Below are 22,084 nucleotides of genomic sequence, written 5' to 3' on the forward strand. Positions count from 1 at the left end.
AAGAGCACTTTTTTTCACACACTCAGTTCCTGAGACCTGGGTGGTTAACAGTAGCAACACAAAAAGGGCATAAGTAAGGCCTCAAAATATTTCAAAAGTCACCTGCATTCTCACTTCCTAAACACAGTCAGCAGCAGTAAATAAGATAACCACGGATTACCAAAATAGACAGATGTTTAGAAATTCTATTTTAGGTTCTCTACATCTTTTGTCCTTACACATTTGAAAGAGCTGTTTCTAAGACACAAAACTGATGTGATGGATTTCTCTGTAAGAGAGATAGACAAGCAATTTTGTCAGGAATCTTAATTATTCTTAACCTAATCATCTTATTTCTCTTCTTGGTGCTCAGAAGTATGTAATTACTACAAGTCAGAATCAGAAGGCAAGAAATCGCTTCTACCCACATTTGGATTTTTGAGGTCAGCTTAAAAAAGTTCCTATTCTCTGATCATTCATTCATTTCTTTATTTAGCAAATAATTTTGTGCAATGATTAATTTTCGTGTATTATTCTAAATGTTGGCATACAACAAAGAAAAAGATAAATATGTTCCTTGTCTTACACAACATAAAATTCAGTGGGGAAATCATATATTAAAGGAAACTTATATCTGTGAAACTGCTATAAAACTGCTATAAAAGGTAGAGCTCCGTGTTCTATGGAAAGTAATAGAGAGAAATATCTAGTCTAGTTGGGTCAAAAATATTACCCAGAAATGATAACAATATAAACTGACACCTGAAGAATAAGTTGGGCAATGGGGAAAGGGAGGATATTAGTGTTGAAAGTATAAGGAATTGCATGTCCAAAGGTCCAGAGTCAAGTATTCAAGAAACACTGAAGGCCCAGAGGAATCATATCAGAGAGGTCAATGAGGAAATTGGACAATAAATGAGGCCCAAGTGACAGGAAAGGCAAAATCCTAGGGGGCATTGTAAACTCTGTTAAGAATTTTAGACTGTGTCATAAGAAAAGGCAAAGTCATCCAAGGGCTTTCACTCAGAGTAATAACTACAGGGATTTACATTTTTGAAAGTTCACTCTGGCTATACAGAGGAGGGTGGGTTAGAGTATTGTAAAACTAATGCACTGAGATCAGTTAGAAGGCTATTACAGCAGATTGTACAATGAACAATTCCATCTAGCAGGTCAAGTTTTTAAAATTAGTTTGGAATATATTTAGTGAGCTTAATAATTCAAGGAAAAAGCAGTACAATTCCATGTCAAGAACACTCTTCCACGGGAGTAACACTGAAATCACCAGTAGTATCAATATCATAACTGGAGAGACTCCTTTTGTCAGGATGACTGACTAATAATGCCAGTTTAAAATTTTTCCAGTCCAAAATAATCTGTTATGTTTAGTGTCTTGAATTTGTGACTACGTTTCAGTAACTATCAAAATATTAGCCAGAAAAAAATAAAATATAAGAAATACTCTATCATTCCCCACTTTAGAAAATATTTTAGAATATTCTCTTATCCTCATCTAATGTTAGGAACAAGGAAATCTACAAACTTAAATTTTATTAGGTTAGTTCTAACATTTCCATAATCAGAGGGAAAGTATATGCTTAGCAAAGCCACAAATAGTTATATGTATCAAATGGATGGATGGGCAGGTAGATACACAAACAATAGACATATAGATATATAGATATATAATATTTATTTAGCTGTATTTATCTATCTATAAATATATATTTATATATCTATATATCTGAAGTAGATGTATATAGATTGATATTGAAATTTATATCTACATATGTAATTGAAATCTATATATTTATTTACAAAATATATACATATATCTGTAGATAGCTGCTATATAAATGTTTTAATTTTAAAAAATAAAAATGTTTTTTGAAGACTGGTAATAAAAATGACAATATGGAGAAAATCTCTTAGGTTAGGCATTGAGTAAAAGAAACTCAAATGCATGATGTTGTCAATTATGTACTTCAGTATTTGCTTTTTGACAGAAAAAATTTGACACTGGAATTGATTTTTTAAACTGATGATAATTAATGCATTTCTATTTCTTTCTAGGATGCATAAAAATGCTTGAGCTAGGGCTTCCCTGGTGGCACAGTGGTTGAGAGTCTGCCTGCTGATGAAGGAGACACGGCTTCGTGCCCCGGTCCGGGAAGATCCCACATGCCACGGAACGGCTGGGCCCGTGAGCCATGGCCGCTGAGCCTGCGCATCCGGAGCCTGTGCTCTGCAACAGGAGAGACCACAACAGTGAGAGGCCTGCGTACCGCAAAAAAAAAAAAAAAAAAATGCTTGAGCTAAATTTAATACTTAGACATGGCAAATAAGTTAGCTTAGGTGGTTATTATGTCTTCTTTCCTAAACTTTGCTTGCTTGTTTCTATCATAACAACCTTGTCATATGCATGCCTTTAGTAGAAGCCACACAAAACATTTCTGTAATATGACTTAAAACTATAAATTTCAATAATAAATTTAAAATAAGAATTTATTTAAATAAATTAAAAATAGGATAGGGATTCAAGACTAAATTTTAAATAGTAATCAAATTTATAGTAAATTTCAAATGGGAACATTGTATTGTCGTCCTTTGACTAAAATTAGATTTAATGGACAGATTTTATTTGTTTTTTTTTTTTTTTTCCAGCAGTGTTATACAATGTTTTTAGAAAAATCCCTTGCTTTTTGTGGGAGATTTTTGTTTTTTTAATTTTGGAGAGGATTGAAGTGGAAATGAATATAGGGTAATAGCTTGGACTATAGCATGAAATGGATCAGGAAGTATTTTTGGTTCGTGATTAGATTGGGTAAAGAGAGAGACAAAATTATTGTAAGACCACCAGTTTCCTGACATAAAATTATAAGTTGGAAGAATGTATTGAGATGGAGAATACTTTAGAAGATGAAAGTTTGGTAGAATGAACAAGGGTTCAGTTTTAGATTTAGAAAGTAAGATATACCAAGTGAACACATCAAGTCGGTAATAAATTATAAATAAATCCAAATCATTACAGGAAAATAAATAAGTAAATAAATGTTTGTACACATCTGATGTACTAACAAAGACTAGATTTACCCTCCTACCTGAAACAACTAAAAAGTAAAATATATAAAGTAATGGTTTTATAGACATTGAGCATCAGACAAAGAAAAACAGTGATCCCTGGAATCAAGATACAAATGAAGGTAAGAAGAGGGGGATATCACAGGCTTGGGGATTCTCCCTGGGGAGTGAGGGTTTCAAGCTACATTTTAGGTACCCCAGCCCTATGGTCTGACACTGGGAAGATGAGCCCCTCTTAGATGGTTTAAAAACCAGTGGGCTGTAAGAAACTGAGACTCCACTCTTGAAGAGTTCAGGCACAAACTTGCTTACTCCCAGTAACAGCAAAGAAGCAGCAGTTTGAAAACTACCTGGGGCTTTAACCAGATTGCCCAGACCACACCAGCCAGCCCCCCAGCCTGCACCAGGCTCCTGCTCCAGCCTCTCTTGCTCTGGTGCTGCTACCCACCAAGGCAGATGCTGCCTTTGCCAATAAGAGTGTGCATGCTTGGAGGGAACTGAGCTAGCTTAGACCTGCCTCTGACCAGGGTGGGGGAAACTACCACCCCAGGAGCACACATCCCTGAACACACTTAAAAGGGAGCAAAACCAGCTAAGTAGCATTGCACCAACCCCTCTGGCCCCAGTCCAACCTCTAATAAATGCATGCACACCAAGGAGGGGGGGCCAGTGAAAACAATACAGAATTGCAACTCCAAGTCCTCAAGCCCTGACCATGACCCCAACCAAGGCAGAGACTGCCATCACACTCTAGAGGAACAGAACTCCCTCAGGTTTCTTGCTCTTGTCCCTTGTACAGTGACCCTACTACCAATAGGGTAGTGATGACCATTGAGCATACAACAAGCCCCTGCTGGAACTTGGCTCTGGCTCTAACACCTTCAGCTCCATCCCTACCTCCTACGAAGTCAGTGACTGCCAGCACACCCCAGGAGAAGATGCTGCCCATGCTCACTTCAGATCCACCTCTCCCACTAAAGCCACTGGGCACAAACAGACTGTATAGGGATTCTCCTACACAGAACACACCTTCAAGACCAAGATAGTTAACTGATTCACCTAACATCATAGATAGAAAGTTAAAGAAAATTAGAAGACAGAGGAATATCTTTCAACTGAAAGAACAAGAAAAAAATGCTTGAAAAAAAAAAAAAACCTGAAGAAGCAATTTACAGAGATAAGTAATTTACCTGACAAAGAGTTCAAAGCAATAGTAATAAGAAACCTAATTGAACTTTGGAAAATAATAGATAAACACAGTGAGAATTTTAACAGAGAATTGAAAAATATAAAACTGAACTAGTCAGAGCTTAAGAATACAATAACTGAAATGAAAAGTATGCTAGATGGAATTAATAGCAGATTAGGTGACATAGAACATGTAAGTGATCTGGAAGATAGAATAAGGGTAATTACCCAATCAGAAACAGCAAAAAGAAAAACAAATTGTTAAAAATGAGAATAGTTTGAGGGGCTTCTGTGATAACATTAAGTGTACTAATATTCACATTATAGGGTATTCCAGAAGGAGAAGAGAGAGAAAAGTGTAAAAAATGTATTTGATGAAATTATGGCTGAAAAATTCCCAAACCTGAAGAAGGAAATAGATATCCAGGTACAGGAAATATAGAAAGTTCCAACAAGATAAACCCAAAGAGACCCACACCAAGACATATCATAATTAAAATGACAAAAGTTAAAGATAAAGAGAGAATTTAATGGCAGTAAGAGAAAAAACAAAGTCACATACAAGGGAACCCACATAAGGTTATTAGCTGACTTTTCTGGAGAAATTTTGCAAGCCAGAAGAGTGTGGCATAATTTATATAAAGTGCTGAAAGGAAAAAAACTACAACCTAGGATCCAGCAAGGTTATCATTCAGAATTTAAGGACAGATACAGAACTTATTAGGACAAGCAAAAACAAAAAGAGGTCAGAGGTCATCAATACTGAATAATCTTACAAGATTATAAGGGTCTTCTTTAAAAAAGAAAAGGCTGGGACTTCCCTGGTGTTCCCCTACATTGGAATGTTAAGAACCCACCTTCCAATGTAGGGGACATGGGTTGGAACCCTGGTCGGGGAACTAAGATCCCACAAGCCATGGGGCAACTAAGCCAGCGTGCCACAACTACTGAGTCTGTGCACCACTACCAGAGAGGAGCCCAGGCACTGCAACTAGAGAAGCCTGTGTGCCACATCAAAGAGCCCACATGCCACAATGAAAGATCCCTCATGCAGCAAAGAAGATCCTGTGTGCTGTAACTAAGACCCAATGCAGCCAAATAAATTTAAAAAAAGAAAGAAAGAAAGAAAGAAAGAAAGAAAGAAAGAAAGAAAGAAAGAAAGAAAGAAAGAAAAGGCTACAACGAGAAAGAAATTATAAGAAGGGAAAAATCCACTGATAAAGGCAAATATATAGTTAAAGCTGTGGGTCGACCACTTAAATAAACTAGTATAAAGGTTAAAAGACAAAAATCTACTATAACTACAATAAACAGTTGATAGACATGAAAATGTAAAATATGACATTGATAACACAAAATGGGAGAGGTGCATAAGAAATGTAGAGCTTTTAGAATGCATTTGAACTAAAGTGACTATCAGCTTGAAACAAGTAGATATAATTCTAGAGAAACATATGACCTCCATGGTAATCACAAATCAAAACCTGCAATAGATACACATAAACTGAAGAGAAAGAAACACAAATATAACACTAAAAAAAATCATCAAATGACAGGGAAGTGACTAAAAGAAGAAAAGAATGTGGAAGAAATACAAAAGCAACTGGAAAACAAATAAAATGGTAGTTCAAACCTATCACCTATCAGTAATCACTTTAAACGTCAATGGACTAACTGCTCCAATCAAAAGACATAAGGTGGCTGATTGAATTTTTTAAAATCTCCCTATATGCTGCCTCCAAGAGACACAGACTGAAAGTGAGAGGATGAAAAAAGATATTTCATGCAAATGGAAATGAAAAGAAAGCTGGGGTAGCAATACTCATATCGGACAAAGTAGACTTTAAAACAAAGTCAATAATAAAAAAAACAAAGAAGGGCACTATATAATGATAAAGGGACCAATACAAAAAGAGGATATAAGATTCATAAACATATATGTACCTAATATAGGAACACCTAATTATGTAAAGCAAATATTAACAGACATAAAGAGAGAAATTGACAATAATACAATAATAGTAGGGGACTTTAACATCCCAGTTACATTAATGGACAGGTCATCCAGACAGAAAATCAATAAGGAAACAGAGGCCTTAAATGGCACATTACCTCCATTGGACGTAATTAACACCTTCAGGACATTACATCAAAAAACAGCATAGAAGAATGGTCGGGGACTTCCGGGAAGATGGCGGAAGAGTAAGACGCGGAGATCACGTTCCTCCCCACAGATACACCAGAAATACATCTACGCGTGGAACAACTCCTACAGAGCATCTACTGAACGCTGGCAGAAGACCTCAGACCTCCCAAAAGGCAAGAAACCCCCCATGTACCTGGGTAGGGCAAAAGAAAAAACTAAACAGAGACAAAAGGATAGGGACGGGTCCTGCACCAGCGGGAGAGAGCTGTGAAGGAGGAAAAGTGTCCACACACTAGGAAGCCCCTTCGCGGGTGGAGGCTTCGGGAGGCGGAGTGGGGGAGCTTGGGAGCCACGGAGGAGAGCACAGCAACAGGGGTGCGGAGGGCAAAGCGGACAGATTCCAGCGCAGAGGATCGGGCCGACCGGAACTTGCCAGCCGAGAGGCTTGTCTGCTCGCCCGCCGGGGCGGGCGGGACTGGGAGCTGAGGCTCCGGCTTTTGTCGGAGCGCCGGGAGAGGACTGAGGTTGGCGGCGTGAACACAGCCTGCGGGGCGTTGGTGCACCGCGGCTGGCCGGGAGAGAGTCCGGGGAGAAGTCTGGAACTGCCGAAGAGGCAAGAGACTTTTACGTCCCTCTTTGTTTCCTGGTGCACGAGGAGAGGGGATTAAGAACGCTGCTTGAGAGAGCTCCAGGGACGGGCGCGAGCCGCGGCTAGGGGTGCGGAGCCCAGAGACGGACGTGGCTAGGGCCGCCCAGAGCGGCTAGGGCCGCTGCTGCCGCCACCGGGAGGCCTGTGTGCGAACACAGGTCACTGGCCACGCGCCCTTCCGGGGAGCCTGTGCAGCCCGCCACTGCTGGGGTCCCGGGATCCAGGGACAACTCCCCCGGGAGAACGCACCGGCGCACCTCAGGCTGCAACGTCTCGCCGGCCTCTGCAGCCGCAGGCCCACCCCACACTCCGTGCCCCTCCCTACCCCCGGGCCTGAGTGAGCCAGAGCCTCCGAATCAGCGGCTCCTTTAACCCCGTCCTGTCTGAGCAAAGAACAGACGCCCTCCGGCGACCTACACGCACAGGCGGGGCTAAATCCAAAGCTGAGCCCCTGGGAGCTGTGAGAACAAAGAAGAGAAAGGGAAATCTCTCCCAGCAGCCTCAGAAGCAGCGGATTAAAGCTCCACAATCAACTTGATATACCCTGCATCTGTGGAATACCTGAATAGACAACCAATCATCCCAAATTAAGGAGCCCTGTGGATGAAAGGCTCTTGGGGCTGCAGCCAGGAGTCAGTGCTGTGCCTCTGAGGTGGGAGAGCCAACTTCAGGACACTGATCCACAAGAGACCTCCCAGCTGCACATAATATCAAACAGCAAAAATTTCCGAGAGATCTCCATCTCAACGCCAGCACCCAGCTTCACTCAACGACCAGCAAGCTACAGTGCTGGACATCCTATGCCAAACAACTAGCAAGACAGGAACACAACCCCACCCATTAGCAGAGAGGGGGCCCAAAATCATAATAAGTCTACAGACACCCCAAAACACACCACCAGACGTGGACCTGCACACCAGAAAGACAAGATCTAGCCTCATCCACCAGAACACAGGCACTAGTACCCTCCACCAGGAAGCCTACACAACCCACTGAACCAACCTTAGCCACTGGGGACAGACACAAAAAACAACAGGAACTACGAACCTTCAGCCTGCAAAAAAGGAGACCCCAAACACAGTAAGATAAGCAAAATGAAAAGACAGAAAAACACACAGCAGATGAAGGAGCAAGATAAAAACCCATCAGACCTAACAAATGAAGAGGAAATAGGCAGTCTACCTGAAAAAGAATTCAGAATAATGATAGTAAGGTTGATCCGAAATCTTGGAGATAGAATGGACAATAGAATGGACAAAATGCAAGAATCAGTTAACAAGGACCTAGAAGAACTAAAGATGAAACAAGCAACGATGAACAACACAATAAATGAAATTAAAAGTACTCTAGATGGGATCAATAGCAGAATAACTGAGGCAGAAGAACGGATAAGTGACCTGGAAGATAAAATAGTGGAAATAACTACTGCAGAGCAGAATAAAGAAAAAAGAATGAAAAGAACTGAGGACAGTCTCAGAGACCTCTGGGACAACATTAAACGTACCAACATTCGAATTATAGGGGTTCCAGAAGAAGAAGAGAAAAAGAAAGGGACTGAGAAAATATTTGAAGAGATTATAGTTGAAAACTTCCCTGATATGGGAAAGGAAATAGTTAATCAAGTCCAGGAAGCACAGAGAGTCCCATACAGGATAAATCCAAGGAGAAATACGCCAAGACACATATTAATCAAACTGTCAAAAATTAAATACAAAGAAAACATATTAAAAGCAGCAAGGGAAAAACAACAAATAACACACAAGGGAATCCCCATAAGGTTAACAGCTGATCTTTCAGCAGAAACTCTGCAAGCCAGAAGGGAGTGGCAGGACATATTGAAAGTGTTGAAGGAGAAAAACCTGCAACCAAGATTACTCTACCCAGCAAGGATCTCATTCAGATTTGATGGAGAAATTAAAACCTTTAGAGACAAGCAACAGCTGAGAGAGTTCAGCACCACCAAACCAGCTCTACAACAACTGCTAAAGGAACTTCTCTAGGCAAGAAACACAAAAGAAGGAAAAGACCTACAATAACAAACCCAAAACAATTAAGAAAATGGGAATGGGAACACACATATCGATAATTACCTTAAATGTAAATGGACTAAATGCTCCCACCAAAAGACACAGATTGGCTGAATGGATACAAAATTTACAAGCAGCTCATGCAGTTCAATGTCAGAAAAACAAACAACCCAATCCAATAAATAGACCTAAATAGACCTAAATAGACATTTCTCCAAAGAAGATATACAGATTGCCAACAAATATATGAAAGAATCTGCAACATCATTAATCATTAGAGAAATGCAAATCACCACTACAATTAGATATCATCTCACACTGGTCAGAATGGGCATCATCAAAATATCTAGAAACAAAAAATGCTGGAGAGGGTGTGGAGAAAAGGGAACCCTCTTGCACTGTTGGTGGGAATGTAAATTGATACAGCCACTATGGAGAACAGTATGGAGGTTTCTTAAAAAACTAAATATAGAACTACCATAGGACCCAACAATCCCACTACTGGGCATATACCCTAAGAAAACCATAATTCAGAAAGAGTCATGTACCAAAATGTTCATTGCAGCTCTATTTACAATAGGCCGGAGATGGAAAAAACCTAAGTGTCCATCATCAGATGAATGGGTAAAGAAGATGTGGCACATATATACAATGGAATATTACTCAGCCATAAAAGAAACAAAATTGAGTTATTTGTAGTGAGGTCGATGGACCTAGAGTGTGTCATACAGAGTGAAGTAAATCAGAAAGAGAAAAAGAAATACTGTATGCTAACACATATATGTGGACTCTAAGGGGGAAAAAAAAAAAAAAGGTCATGAAGAACCTAGGAGCAAGACAGTAATAAAGACACAGACCTACTAAAGAATGGACTTGAGGATATGGGGAGGGGGAAGGGTAAGCTGGGACGAAATGAGAGAGTGGCATGGACATATATACACTACCAAACGTAAAATAGATAGCTAGTGGGAAGCAGCCGCATAGCACAGGGAGATCAGCTCGTTGGTTTGACTAACTAGAGGGGTGGGATAGGGAGGGTTGGAGGGAGGGAGACGCAAGAGGGAAGAGATATGGGAACATATGTATATGTATAACTGATTCACTTTGTTATAAATCAGAAACTAACACACCATTGTAAAGCAATTATACTCCAATAAAGATGTTAAAAAATAAAAAAAAATAAAAATAAAAATAAAACAAACAAACAAACAAACAAAAAAAAACAAAACAAAAAACAAAAACAAAAACAAAAACAAAAGAATGGTCTAAATGAACATGCACTCTCTCTGGCCAATCTTTTTAGCAGAGTTATCTCACCCTGGTTATATAGGGGGAAATAATTAATGAAAATTCACAGGAAATTATTTTCTATTGAGGAAGTCCAAGAGATTTAAGAGAACAGTCTGAATTAACATCTGATGATATACTGAAAGATAAAGTCATTTATGTAAATTAATGCATGATACCCATATGATTTGAAATGAACTATTAAATTTTCAAATAGCTAAATATAATATGATATAAGAAACCTCATCCTATAACTTAACCAAGAATAATTTGAGACAGTAGACAATACTTTTTTTTTTTTTTTTGCGGTACGCCAGCCTCTCACTGTTGTGGCCTCTCCCGTTGCGGAGCACATGCTCTGGATGCGCAGACCCAGCGGCCATGGCTCATGGGCCTAGCCACTCCGTGTCATGTGGGATCTTCCCAGACCGGGGCACGAGCCCGTGTCCCCTGCATCGGCAGGCGGACTCTCAGCCACTGCGCCACCAGGGAAGCCCAACAATACTTTTTAATGTCTATAAAGAAAAATATGTTCCTTGGTGAAATTTATACCTTGTAAAACAACATGATTGTGGATTTTTATGGTACAGTTTTTTGATTTGTCTTTCAAAAGGTATGTTTTTAGTTCCCTATAAATAATTAGCATGTTCAAGTATGTGATGTACCAATACAGTTATGCTATAAAATTAAATAATAGAAATTTATATATTTCATCAAGATTTTGTTACCTAGTGGTATAGGAACTAACAACTGTTTGATAGAAATACTATAAAAATGATTAGAGCAAAGCTCAGTCATTTCAATTATTCTGAAAATTGTTTTAAGCTTTTGAGGGCCATTAAGTTACCTCATTATCCAAAGACCAAACGAGGGAAAAAAATATCTTTATCACTGTTTTAGATTCCTTGCAAATAACTGACATATCTCAAGTTTTACAACAAAATAAATGATTAAATATTTACTTCAATTAATCTTTTAAAATTCTCTTCTTAAGATTTTAAAAATCTGGGGTACTTGTCCAACACTTACATTGAATGAGCCTTAATAAATTTCAAAAAAATATGAAAGGACAAGAATCCTTATGCCTCCCAACTTTAGAATATTAAGGTTTGTATTTTCTTTTTAAATCTTGTGTTGTTTGTTTTTAAAAATATTTTACAAACCTAATAACACAGACAACAATGTGTTGATTATTTATATTCATAGACAAATATTTAATATCTGCTTCAGACAAAGAATGCCTAGGAAAAGAGAAAGTGATAGGTCAAGTATACTATATATTTATATGACTACATATATATGTTAGGCCTCCTGCTAGATTCTTTTACAAGCAGTTAGAAAAATTAGAACTTTAAAAAATAGCTCAGTACAATTCCATCAATCAAACACAGAGGATTAATCTAAGAAATTTGCTGACATAAGGAAACATAAAGTGCTCATTATTAAAGACTGCCAATATAAAAAAAAAAAAAAAAAAAAAAACAGCATAAAACACATTCTTTTCGAGTATACATGGAACATTCTCCAGGATAGATCACATGCTAGGCCACAAAAGAAATCTCAACAAATTTGAGAGGATAGAAATTATATCAAGAATCTTTTCTGACCATAACAGTATGAAACTAGAAATCAATTACAGGATGAAAAATGAGAAAAACACAAACACATGGAGACTAAACAGCAAGCTGCAAAATCTGGACAAAGCTGTGTTAATCATTCTCTCCCCAGAATGACTCTTTAAAATAGGAATATAAAAACAATAACAAAACATCAAGGAGATAAGGGAGTATGTCATCAGTTAGCAGATAAGAGGGTCCATCACTTTTCTGTGGGGGAGGGAAAAGTGTATGGAAGTGTAGAGACAAATGAAGCACAGTAGAGAAATACAAAGCCTAGATCAGTCATAGGAGAGGAAGCTGCATCAGAGGAGATGATCTGCATGCTTTGTAGAACTCAAAGAGACCCTACCCTAGAGATGTCTCTAGCAAATAAAATGAAGGAAAAAAATAGAAGTGGAGTTGCAAGCAGAAGGGTTAGTTGAAGGTCATTATTTGGTAAATTATTTCCTAAACTAGAATGAAAACAGGAGGATGCATGTAATTGGTAGGAAGTCATAATTGAGACATCACATAACATAACATATTTGGTGTAATTTTTAAGAAGTATTTTCAGAACTGATGCAAAGTGGTAATTTAGTGATAGTTGTTAACCAAAATGTACAATATGTTTTCCAAAATACATGTTAAAAATGTATCTGTAGAATAAATTCATCATTATTTCTGAAAACAACCAACTTGTATTTAAAATACAGTAAATAAGTTGTTTTCCTTCACCCTATCTTTTCTAATATTTTTAGAAAATATTATAATCTGTGGGTTTTTTAAATTTCTACATGCATTTCCTGGCAGTCTCATGTTTGCCTTGATTTCCATTTTCAGGCAGTGACTCTGAGATGTAGGTTTTCACCTCTTCTCTCTCTCAACTATTTTATAGATTTTTCTGCTTAGCTGTCTTACTAATTAATCACAAAAAATAAATCATTCATGTCAACTCTAAATTGCTTACTTTGGAGCTATTTAAGCATGTTTTCTTTTTCTTCATATTCAGAGTAGAACTACATTTAATCTCTTCTTTAAAAGAGCAAAAATTAAATTTAGTGCATTTTTAAACATCTTGAAAATATTTTTTTCTCTTGAAAACTATAATCATAATATTTTAATAGTCTTCATACTAATATTTGATGTTTTAAAATGCAGTTTCCAAAGCAAATTCTATACATTCTTATTAACATCTTATGGTTTCAACTAACCCCAAATGTGATAAAATTATTTCTTCAATATTTAAACTCAATTATTCTATTGAAGCCCTTAATCCTTCTCCTTTATGGAATCTAATTATTCAGGGATTTAATTACTTTTCTAGAAATGTTCAAGACCTTGGTTCTAGTTATTTACTGCCATTGAACTGAATCTCCCGTCTTAGGTTCTGTGAAACACTAGTGCCTTCTGGGTATATTTTGAGTATAGTGTCTAGAGAATATGACCACTCCTTATACTTCACTGTTATGAATATGATCCAATCCTTATCTTTTTTTCTGGATTAATATAATATTTTTGTAAATGTTCCCCCTATTTCACCCCTGCTCCATACTGCAGACAGAAGAGTCCTTTGAAAATATGTCAGGTTTTGTCCTTGGATTCCATTAGGCTTGTAAAAGTCCAAGTCTTTTACAATGAGCCAAGCTATCTCTTTAACCTCACCTTCTAAAGTCCCCACTTCTTCATTACCATTGGTCTCTTTGGCACCCTTCAAACATGTCAAGTAAACTCCCACCTTAGGGTTTTTGCATTTCCTATTTCCTCTGCTTCAAAAGTTCTCTTTCAAGGTATCTATATTGTATGCTACCTCACTTCATGTTTCTCCTCAAATGTCAGCTTCTTAGTAAAACTTTCTCTGAATACTTCTAAATATGATTGAATTATCCACCCCAACTCCTACTAAGACCCATAACTCCCTAATTTTTGTTCATAATACTAATTACATTCCAACACATCATGTCTTTTCTTTTTTTTGCTGTTGGTGATCATCTCCTATTAGAATATAAGCAAAGGCAAGGTTTGTACTAGGTTCTGTACTATGAACAGTGCTAAAGAAGCTCAATATATATTTGTGGAATAAATGAATTTTTTCACCATTTTCTTAGGCTACTTCTGCCTGCTGATGCATTCCCCAAATTGCTTTCAAGCTTCATGACTATCAATTTGCTTAACGCAAGTGAATTTTACTTTAATATCTATCATTACCACATTATTTTACATATCTCTCTATAAACCTTCTACAACTACCCAAACTCATGCCCTCTAAATCCAAACCTTTTATTTATTCAAATTATCCTCAGAGCTGTCTTCTTTCTAGTATACTAGAAAACTCTGATTATTTTTTATAATACATGTAATTCTACTACAATATAAGGTTTTATAACTTCATTTATTATAACATGATCAATTAATTAAGGAATATGAATTGCATTTATTTCATAATTACTAGTTACAATGTGAATAAAATAGAAAGCCAGAACTTATGGGTAGTAATAAAACTTTAAGTGTTTTGATAAAAATGTGTGATAAAAATGATAACAATGCAGATTTGTTCAGCGATGTGGTAGGATTTAGAAGTATGCAATTGTACTATAAAAAGCAAAAAAACAAAAAAAACTCCAGTATTGGCATTCCTATAGGAAAATAACACCATTATTTTGAGGATTAAATACTCTAAATCTCAATCTTTCTCTCCATTGGAACAATGATTTTATAAAATGATTTTCAATGTTCTGAGGTTTCTTAGGAATAAAACTATTGTCATAGCAAGAGTCTATTCTTAGCAGAACTAGCCGTACTATTACAATTGGGATCATGACAATTACTTCTTAAATATTCCCTTTTACATTATACTTCCACTTTATATCCCTTTACTGTTTCCTACTCTCTCCACAGAAAAAGAAAGATTACATATAATAATAAAAATAATTAACATCTGAATAGCATTTTGACATTTTCAAAGCAGTTTTACTTATATTGCCTCATTTAATGTTAACAACAATGCTGTAAATTGATATTATTTTCATTATTTAAAGAACGTGATGAGCCCCCGATTTCAAGAAAATACTGATAGTGTCAGACAAAACTTAAGCCTGTTCTAGATATTATTTTTCCCTGTCCTGTCACTCTGTATAAGAATAAAGAAATAACATGTTTTTAAAATAATTTTATCCATATGACTGTTGTTTATGGTTATCTTTATTTTTCATAATCTATGAAGACATCAATGATAAGGTGAATAAACAAATAATATCTGTTGTATCTTGTATTAAAAATATTAAATTAAAACTGAAAAGTCAGGAAATATTCCTAGTAAGAATTATGAAAAAGTAAGTTTTAATCTGAGTTAACAAACTGACGTAATCCTTGACAGACTGCCTTCAGTGTAAGCAGGATTTAATTAAGGTTACTATTGAGCTAGATATTCAAATAACTGAAGATTAAGGGAACATAATAAAGATATACAATCATATTTTCTGGATAAGTAAATCACAATATATTTATTTAGCACTCTCATGTGCAGCTATATTGGAAATGAAGTACAAAGAAAAATATGCCCCCTGTATTTATACTTACCAAAATATGCCCCCATATTTTGAGCCAAGTAGAAAATATTAATAAAAGCTCTATAACAAAAAAATGAGTACATGTAAAAATGAATTTGAGGTCTTTGTTCAAAATGACAGACTGAGCATGAGCTGTAATTCCCTTAGTATTAAAAAATAAACATTAAATGCATAATTATATACTCTGTTGAAAAAGGAAAAACATTTTGTGTGTGTGGTGAGGATGCAGAGCTCTTGACACTGGTTGTTCATGGGAAGCTTCTCTCAGAGAAGAATATTTAATGGTAAACAGAAGTATGAGGAGGATCCAGTCATATATTTTTGTGACAAGAATAGTTGGGAAATAACTGTCCAAATAGAAATAAGCACATGTGCAAAGATCAGAAATCCTGAGGGAGAAAAGAGAAGCTGACCAGAGATTTGGATAGCCAGAGAACAATGAGAAGGCTGGACATTGGGAGGAATGGGCAGGGCCAGATCTCCCAAGGTACCTGTGGACTTGTTAAGGAGTTTAGTTTTTTGGGTTTTTTTTTTTTGAGTTTAGATGTTATTAGAAGAGCAATGGTAAATCAGTAAGCAGATTTAACTGGAGAAACAATGAACTTCAGTTTGTGTTTTGAAAAGAGTATTCCAGCAGCTATGTAATACCCGACTGGAAGGCAGAAGTAATGGACACTGAGAACCTACAAAGGAGGCTATCACAGTACCCAAGTGGGAAGTTATGGTGACTTGCTCAGAGATTGACGTCAGTGTGAAGGGAATGAAGCAGACAAAACCAAGATATATTTTGGAGTTAACCCTGAAAAGACTTACTGATATTCAGGTGTAAAAGGGATACAAAGTATTAAGTATAATGTCTACGTTTGTCACTCCAATGAATCCTCGTCTGATTTATGGAGAAAGAAGGAAATGGAAAAGAAACAGTTTTAGAGTCATTGGGAATGAGGCAGGTGGGCAAAGGAAACTGAGAGTTCTAGTTTGGGTATGGTAAGTAGAAGAAGCCAAAAAGATGGCTCAATACATGAATGTAGAGTTCAGAGAAAGGTCATGGTTTATTTGTTTTTGTAATCTCCCAATGGCTAAAACTAATTTTGTTTCACAAGTTCATAACATTTTACTTGGAAATTTTACCTGTAGAAAGTTATATTTAGGAAATAAAAGTGTGGACATAAATTCATTTATAATAATTTCATCATACATGATAGCAAAGAAATTAGGTGAATGTGCATAAATAATAAACAATACTACAAAGAAAAGTCAGACAGGATTTGATGATTTGTTAGATGGTGCTAAGGGCATTGTTTTATGATAAAGTTAGTATTACAAGCTAGAGCTGAAGAAAAATGTATTATAGAAAGCTCTTTGTACTTTTTCCTTCCTTCTGTTGTTTATACCTATGCTAAACAATATATTTACATATTTTAATACCATATTTCAGAAAGATATAAAAATTTTGTATAAAATTAAAACACAAAAGAGTTTGTTCTTATAAGTAGCATTTAGAAATGATTTTTTTAATACTATTTGCATAAAAATAACTTGAAATATAGAAATACTTCAAAATGACAAAAGTTAATTATCTTATTTTTTTATCCATTCATCCACCCTGTCTTTTTGTTTGTTTGTTTCTTTTTTGGCAGTACGCAGGCCTCTCATTGTTGTGGCCTCTCCCGTTGCAGAGCACAGACTCTGGACGCACAGGCTCAGCGGCCATGGCTCACGGGCCTAGCCGCTCTGCGGCATGTGGGATCTTCCCGGACCGGGGCACGAACCCGTGTCCCCTGCATTGGCAGGCAGGCTCTCAACCACTGTGCCACCAGGGAAGCCCCACCCTGTCTTTTGATTGGAGCATTTAGTCCATTTACATTTAAAGTAAATGTATAAAGTATATGTATATGTATAGCTGATTTGCTTTGTTATAAAGCAGAAAATAACCATTGTAAAGACCATTGTAAAGCAATTATACCCCAATAAGGATGTTAAAAAAAATAAGAATAAATAAAAGGAGGCGACAACTGCAAAAATAATAAAAAGTTAAAAAAATAAAGTAAATGTTGATAGGTATGTAATTATTTACATTTTGTTACTTGTGTTCTGATTGTTTTTGTAGCTCTTCTCTGTTCCTTTCTGCTTCTCTTTTTATCTTCCCTTGTGATTTGATGATTTTCTTTAGTGTTATGTCTACATTTCTTTTTCTTTATTTTTTGTATATCTGTTATATTTTTTGTTTTGTTTTGTGGTTACCATGAAGGTCATACATAAGCAATCTGTTTTAAGTTGATAGTGACTTAAATTTGAGTGCATTCTCAAAGCAGCACATTTCTACTGCCCCTCCATCATTTAATGCTTTTGATGTCATATTTTACATCTTTTTATTTTGTGTGACTCAACTATTTTAGGGATAAATGATTTTACTGTGCTTGTCTTTTAATCTTCATGCTAATTTTATAGATGTTTGATCCACTACCTTTACTGTATGTTTGCTTTTATCATGAGATTTTTTCTTTCATAAGTTTCTTGTTTCCAGTTATGGCCTTTTTTTTTCCATTTAAAGAAGTCCGTTTAAGGTCCCCTCAGCCCCCACCACCACGACCCTTCTGCCAGCACTCCAGCACCACCTTGGGCTGGCAATCCTCTATGGGAGGGAGCAAAGCAGCCAGTGGCTAGATGGGTAGCTGATGGGGCAATGGGGACAGCAGTGGGGCAGCCTGTTGTCCTGCATACTGGAAAGTGACATCTCCATGGGGCCAGCCTGTAGTACCCATGCATTCTAAGGTGGACAGCAAGTTCTGTGTTTATCAGAACACTTCCACTGCTGTACTGAGGGCACAAGCATTTTCAGTGGGACTTGAAATTCCTGGAGAACTGCTTTTGGTAAAAAGCTGGCAACAATTTCTTTAATATCCATGTCTTAATTTTTTGTTTTGTTGTGTTTCAGAAAGACATCAAGAAACTATGAACAACTTTGGTAATGAACAGTTTGACTGCCATTTCCTGAATAATGCCTTTACTGCAAGGACATTCTGGACCAAAACAAATTAATGAAATTTTTTGTTCTGATGATAAGGCTGCCTTCTATGTTGTAGGCCTGGGAGACATTCTAAAGAAATAACTGAGATGGTTAAAAGCTCTTCCTCTGGTCATCCCCTTTTATGCAGTCAAATGCAGTGATAGCAGAACCACAGTGAAGACCTTAGCTTCCATCAGAACAGGATTTGACTGTGCCTGCACGACCGAAATACAATTGGTGCAGAGTCTCAGGGTGCCTCCAGAGACATGCGAATTCTTGTAAACAAGTGTCTCAGATTAAGTATGTTGCCGATAATGGAATCCAGATGATGACTTTTGATAGTGAAGTTGACTTGGTGAAATTTGCCAGGGCACATCCAAAGGCAAAGTTGGTTTTGTGTGTTGCCACTGATGATTCCAAAGCAGTCTGTCACCTCAGTGTGAAATTTGGCACCAGAGTCAAAACTAGCAGGCTCCTTTTGGAATGGGCAAAAGAGCTAAATATTGACGTCATTGGTGTCAGCTTCCACATGGAAAATGTCTGTACCGATCCCGAGACTTTCATGCAGGCCGTCTCTGATGTCTGCTATGTCTTTGACATGGTAGCTGAGGTTTATTTCCACATGTATTTGCTTGATGTTGGTGGTGGCTTTCTTGGATCTGAGGATGTTGTGTTTGAGCTGATTCCTTCAGGCATGCTGGTGGGTGGGGTTGGCTACAAAGCCCAGCCTCAACTACTGCTATTATGCTGGTGGGAGTGACTAGCCCCCAGCCAGCTGTCTACGAGGCCTGGCTGTAACTGCTGCAGCTGTACTGATAATGCAGGGCTGGCCCCTGAATGACTGGCTGCAAGACCTGATGACATCTGTCACAGGAACGCTGGTGTGGGGGGCTGGCCAGGGTGGGAGCTACTTTGGAGGGAGACCAGTGCTGGCAGAGGCTGCCCACCAGGTGGAGCAAGGCTGGCTCCCTGGAGCAAGAGCCACTTTGAAGAGGCACTAGTCCTGACCAGGGTGGCCTGCTGGGTAGGGGGGAGGGGGAGTCACTTAGGAGGGGCTGGCCAGGGTGGATTGTTTGGATGGGGGAGTCCTCAGGGGAATGCCAGGACCGAGTACATAGTGTTAGGCTGATGAAGAGTGAGAGAAATGGTACCCACCAGCACCAGGCCAGCTAGGCAGGAATGCTTCAAAAAAATGGAGCCTACCAGCATTTTTGTCCATGGAGAAAGTCCCACCAGATCCCTGCCCTTCTGGCACACTCCCTAAATTTAGCAAATGAATCTCCTTCTTATATGACCTGGATGTTTTTTCAAGCCGTTGCCTCTGTGCTAGGACTTGGAGCAAGTAAGTTTTTGTATGAGCCCTTCAAGAGTAGAGTCTTGGCTTCCCACAACCCTCAGGCTCTCCCAAATATAAGCCCCATATTTTTCAAATGCAGAAGTATGGGAGCTCATCTTCCAGTGCAAGTCTCGCCTGGTAGGGAGCCCAACATGGGGCTAGACTTCTTGATCTTCGGGGGACCTCTGCAGGTCCTTAATTGTAGGAAATCTGTCCTGCTAGTCTTCAGGTTGTTCTCAGAGACATATAGTTGTTCTATATGTAGTTGTAGTTTCCATGTGTCCTTGGGATGACGTGAGCTCAGGATCTTCCTACTCCACCATCTTGATCCAGACACTCTAGTATCTCATTTTTTTAATTTCTCTTTTTTATTACTAGTTAGGTTAACTTTTTTTATAATATATTTATTAGCCCATACATTTTTAATTGTGAATGTACTTGTGAATCAATGTTGATTTTTCTTTTTTTTAAACTTTTGATCCCCTTCACTCATTTATACCACCCCCACCTCTTGCCTCCAGCAACCACCAATCTGTGGTCTTTATCTATGAGCTTGGATTTTTATTTTGTTTTGTTATCTTTTTATTCCACGTATAAGGTAGATCAGATGGTATTTGTCTTTCTCTGCCTGACTTATTTCACTTAGCACACTATTCTCTTGAAGCCAAAGCATGGAGAAGAGTTCCCTTGTTGTTGTTTGTGTTGGGTGTATATATGGGTTTTTTTTCTGACCTATTAAAAATATAGGCACTCACTTTTATTTATAAGTACTATTATGTCATTAGTTGGAATAAGGGTATCCTAGTGCAGTGCCTTGATCATAGGAGGCTCCAATAGAAGTAAGTGCATAAGTAATTTGGGAAGCAAAAATACAGAACTAAGAACCAGTGGCCTTGGCACAGCCATGATGCTTTGAAGAAATGGACCAACCTGCCTTGGGTTACTTGCAGAGGTACTCTTCAGATGTCATTAGAAACTGTTTCCAGGAGAACAACTTCCACACTATGGCAGATGAAAAAGATAGTCACCCAGCATCACAACCTCAAAAGGCATGACAGAAATTTGTCACATACCCAAGAAGAAGGCAGACACAGAAGTGAGAAGTCCTTCAACTACCATCTTACTCCTGCCTCACAAGGACAGAAGAGCCACAGCCAAGAGCCCTGCCACCCTCTGCACCACGCTGAGTCTCATCAAATAAGACTGCTTTAATTTCACTTCCTGTAGAGACTAGAAGAATAATTTCTGAATCAGTACATTTTTTTATTTCCCATGAAAATTTATAGAACTTATATGAGGGTTTTTTTTTTTTTAATGTACAGCTTTGGGACTAAACTAAAAAATATTCTTCTGCTTCATTTAAATCAACAAAGGCCACTTGTGCTTATAAGATATAGTTTGAAAGATCATGCACTGGAAAGGATTTTGGCAAGTACGGATAAAACCTGATTCTATACTTATTTGGAATTCAGCACTAACCTTTCATAATCTAATGCAAATAAACATCTATTGAAATACAAGTAAAATGATACACTCAGTTTCTACTGTAAAAGTTAGAGTTTGGCAGCTCGTTAACTACAAAGGAAAAAAGATTACTAGAAGCTTTTTAAATAATTGAAATAAGTAATGGATGCCATAAGCCTCCTCAAACTGTGTAAAAGATTTATAGTTTGATCCTGCCAAATGATAACTGGCAGTCTATTAATCTGCGTGAAAAATGAGATATGTTATTTTCTGCATAATGTAACTTGCATAACAATGAAAAGTGTTTGCTAAGGAATGCTTCTGCTTTAGTTCTTTTTCACTCTCTTTAACTCGAGAAAGTGTGTTTAATGTAAACCCTTGGATTGATATTATGCTGACAATCTTCATGTAGTACTATGAACTGATTAGACTAAGCACTAGACTCAGAGTAAAAAGTATTTAAATACAGTACCAGAGTATTCATTATTTTGCTGTATGACTGCAGACAGCTCTGTCTTTGGACAGACCCCCAACTCTCCAATTTATCTTGATAATTAACATAACTTGCTATTAAGCATAAATTTCATTGGATAAAAATCAAGCTCTCATTACAGTTTCCCATGATATCTTTGACAACACCACACAGTGATGGTAATTTTGATATATAATATAATCCATTTTACCAAAAACATTTATTGAGGGTTCCACATGTGTCTAGAGCCATTCTAAGAGTTTTACTCATTTAATCTTCTC

General features: G+C 37.4%; 1 protein-coding gene and 1 pseudogene across 1 annotated transcript in view; one reads left to right on the forward strand and one right to left on the reverse strand.

Annotated features, from left to right (window-relative positions):
* Positions 1-22,084, reverse strand: part of CNBD1 (cyclic nucleotide binding domain containing 1) — a 397,351-nt gene that overhangs the window by 136,905 nt on the left and 238,362 nt on the right. The window lies entirely within an intron of this gene.
* LOC137210682 (ornithine decarboxylase pseudogene) lies at positions 18,477-19,291 on the forward strand (annotated as a pseudogene).

This window comes from Pseudorca crassidens, chromosome 17 (assembly GCF_039906515.1).
Source record: "Pseudorca crassidens isolate mPseCra1 chromosome 17, mPseCra1.hap1, whole genome shotgun sequence".
NCBI lineage: Eukaryota > Metazoa > Chordata > Mammalia > Artiodactyla > Delphinidae > Pseudorca > Pseudorca crassidens.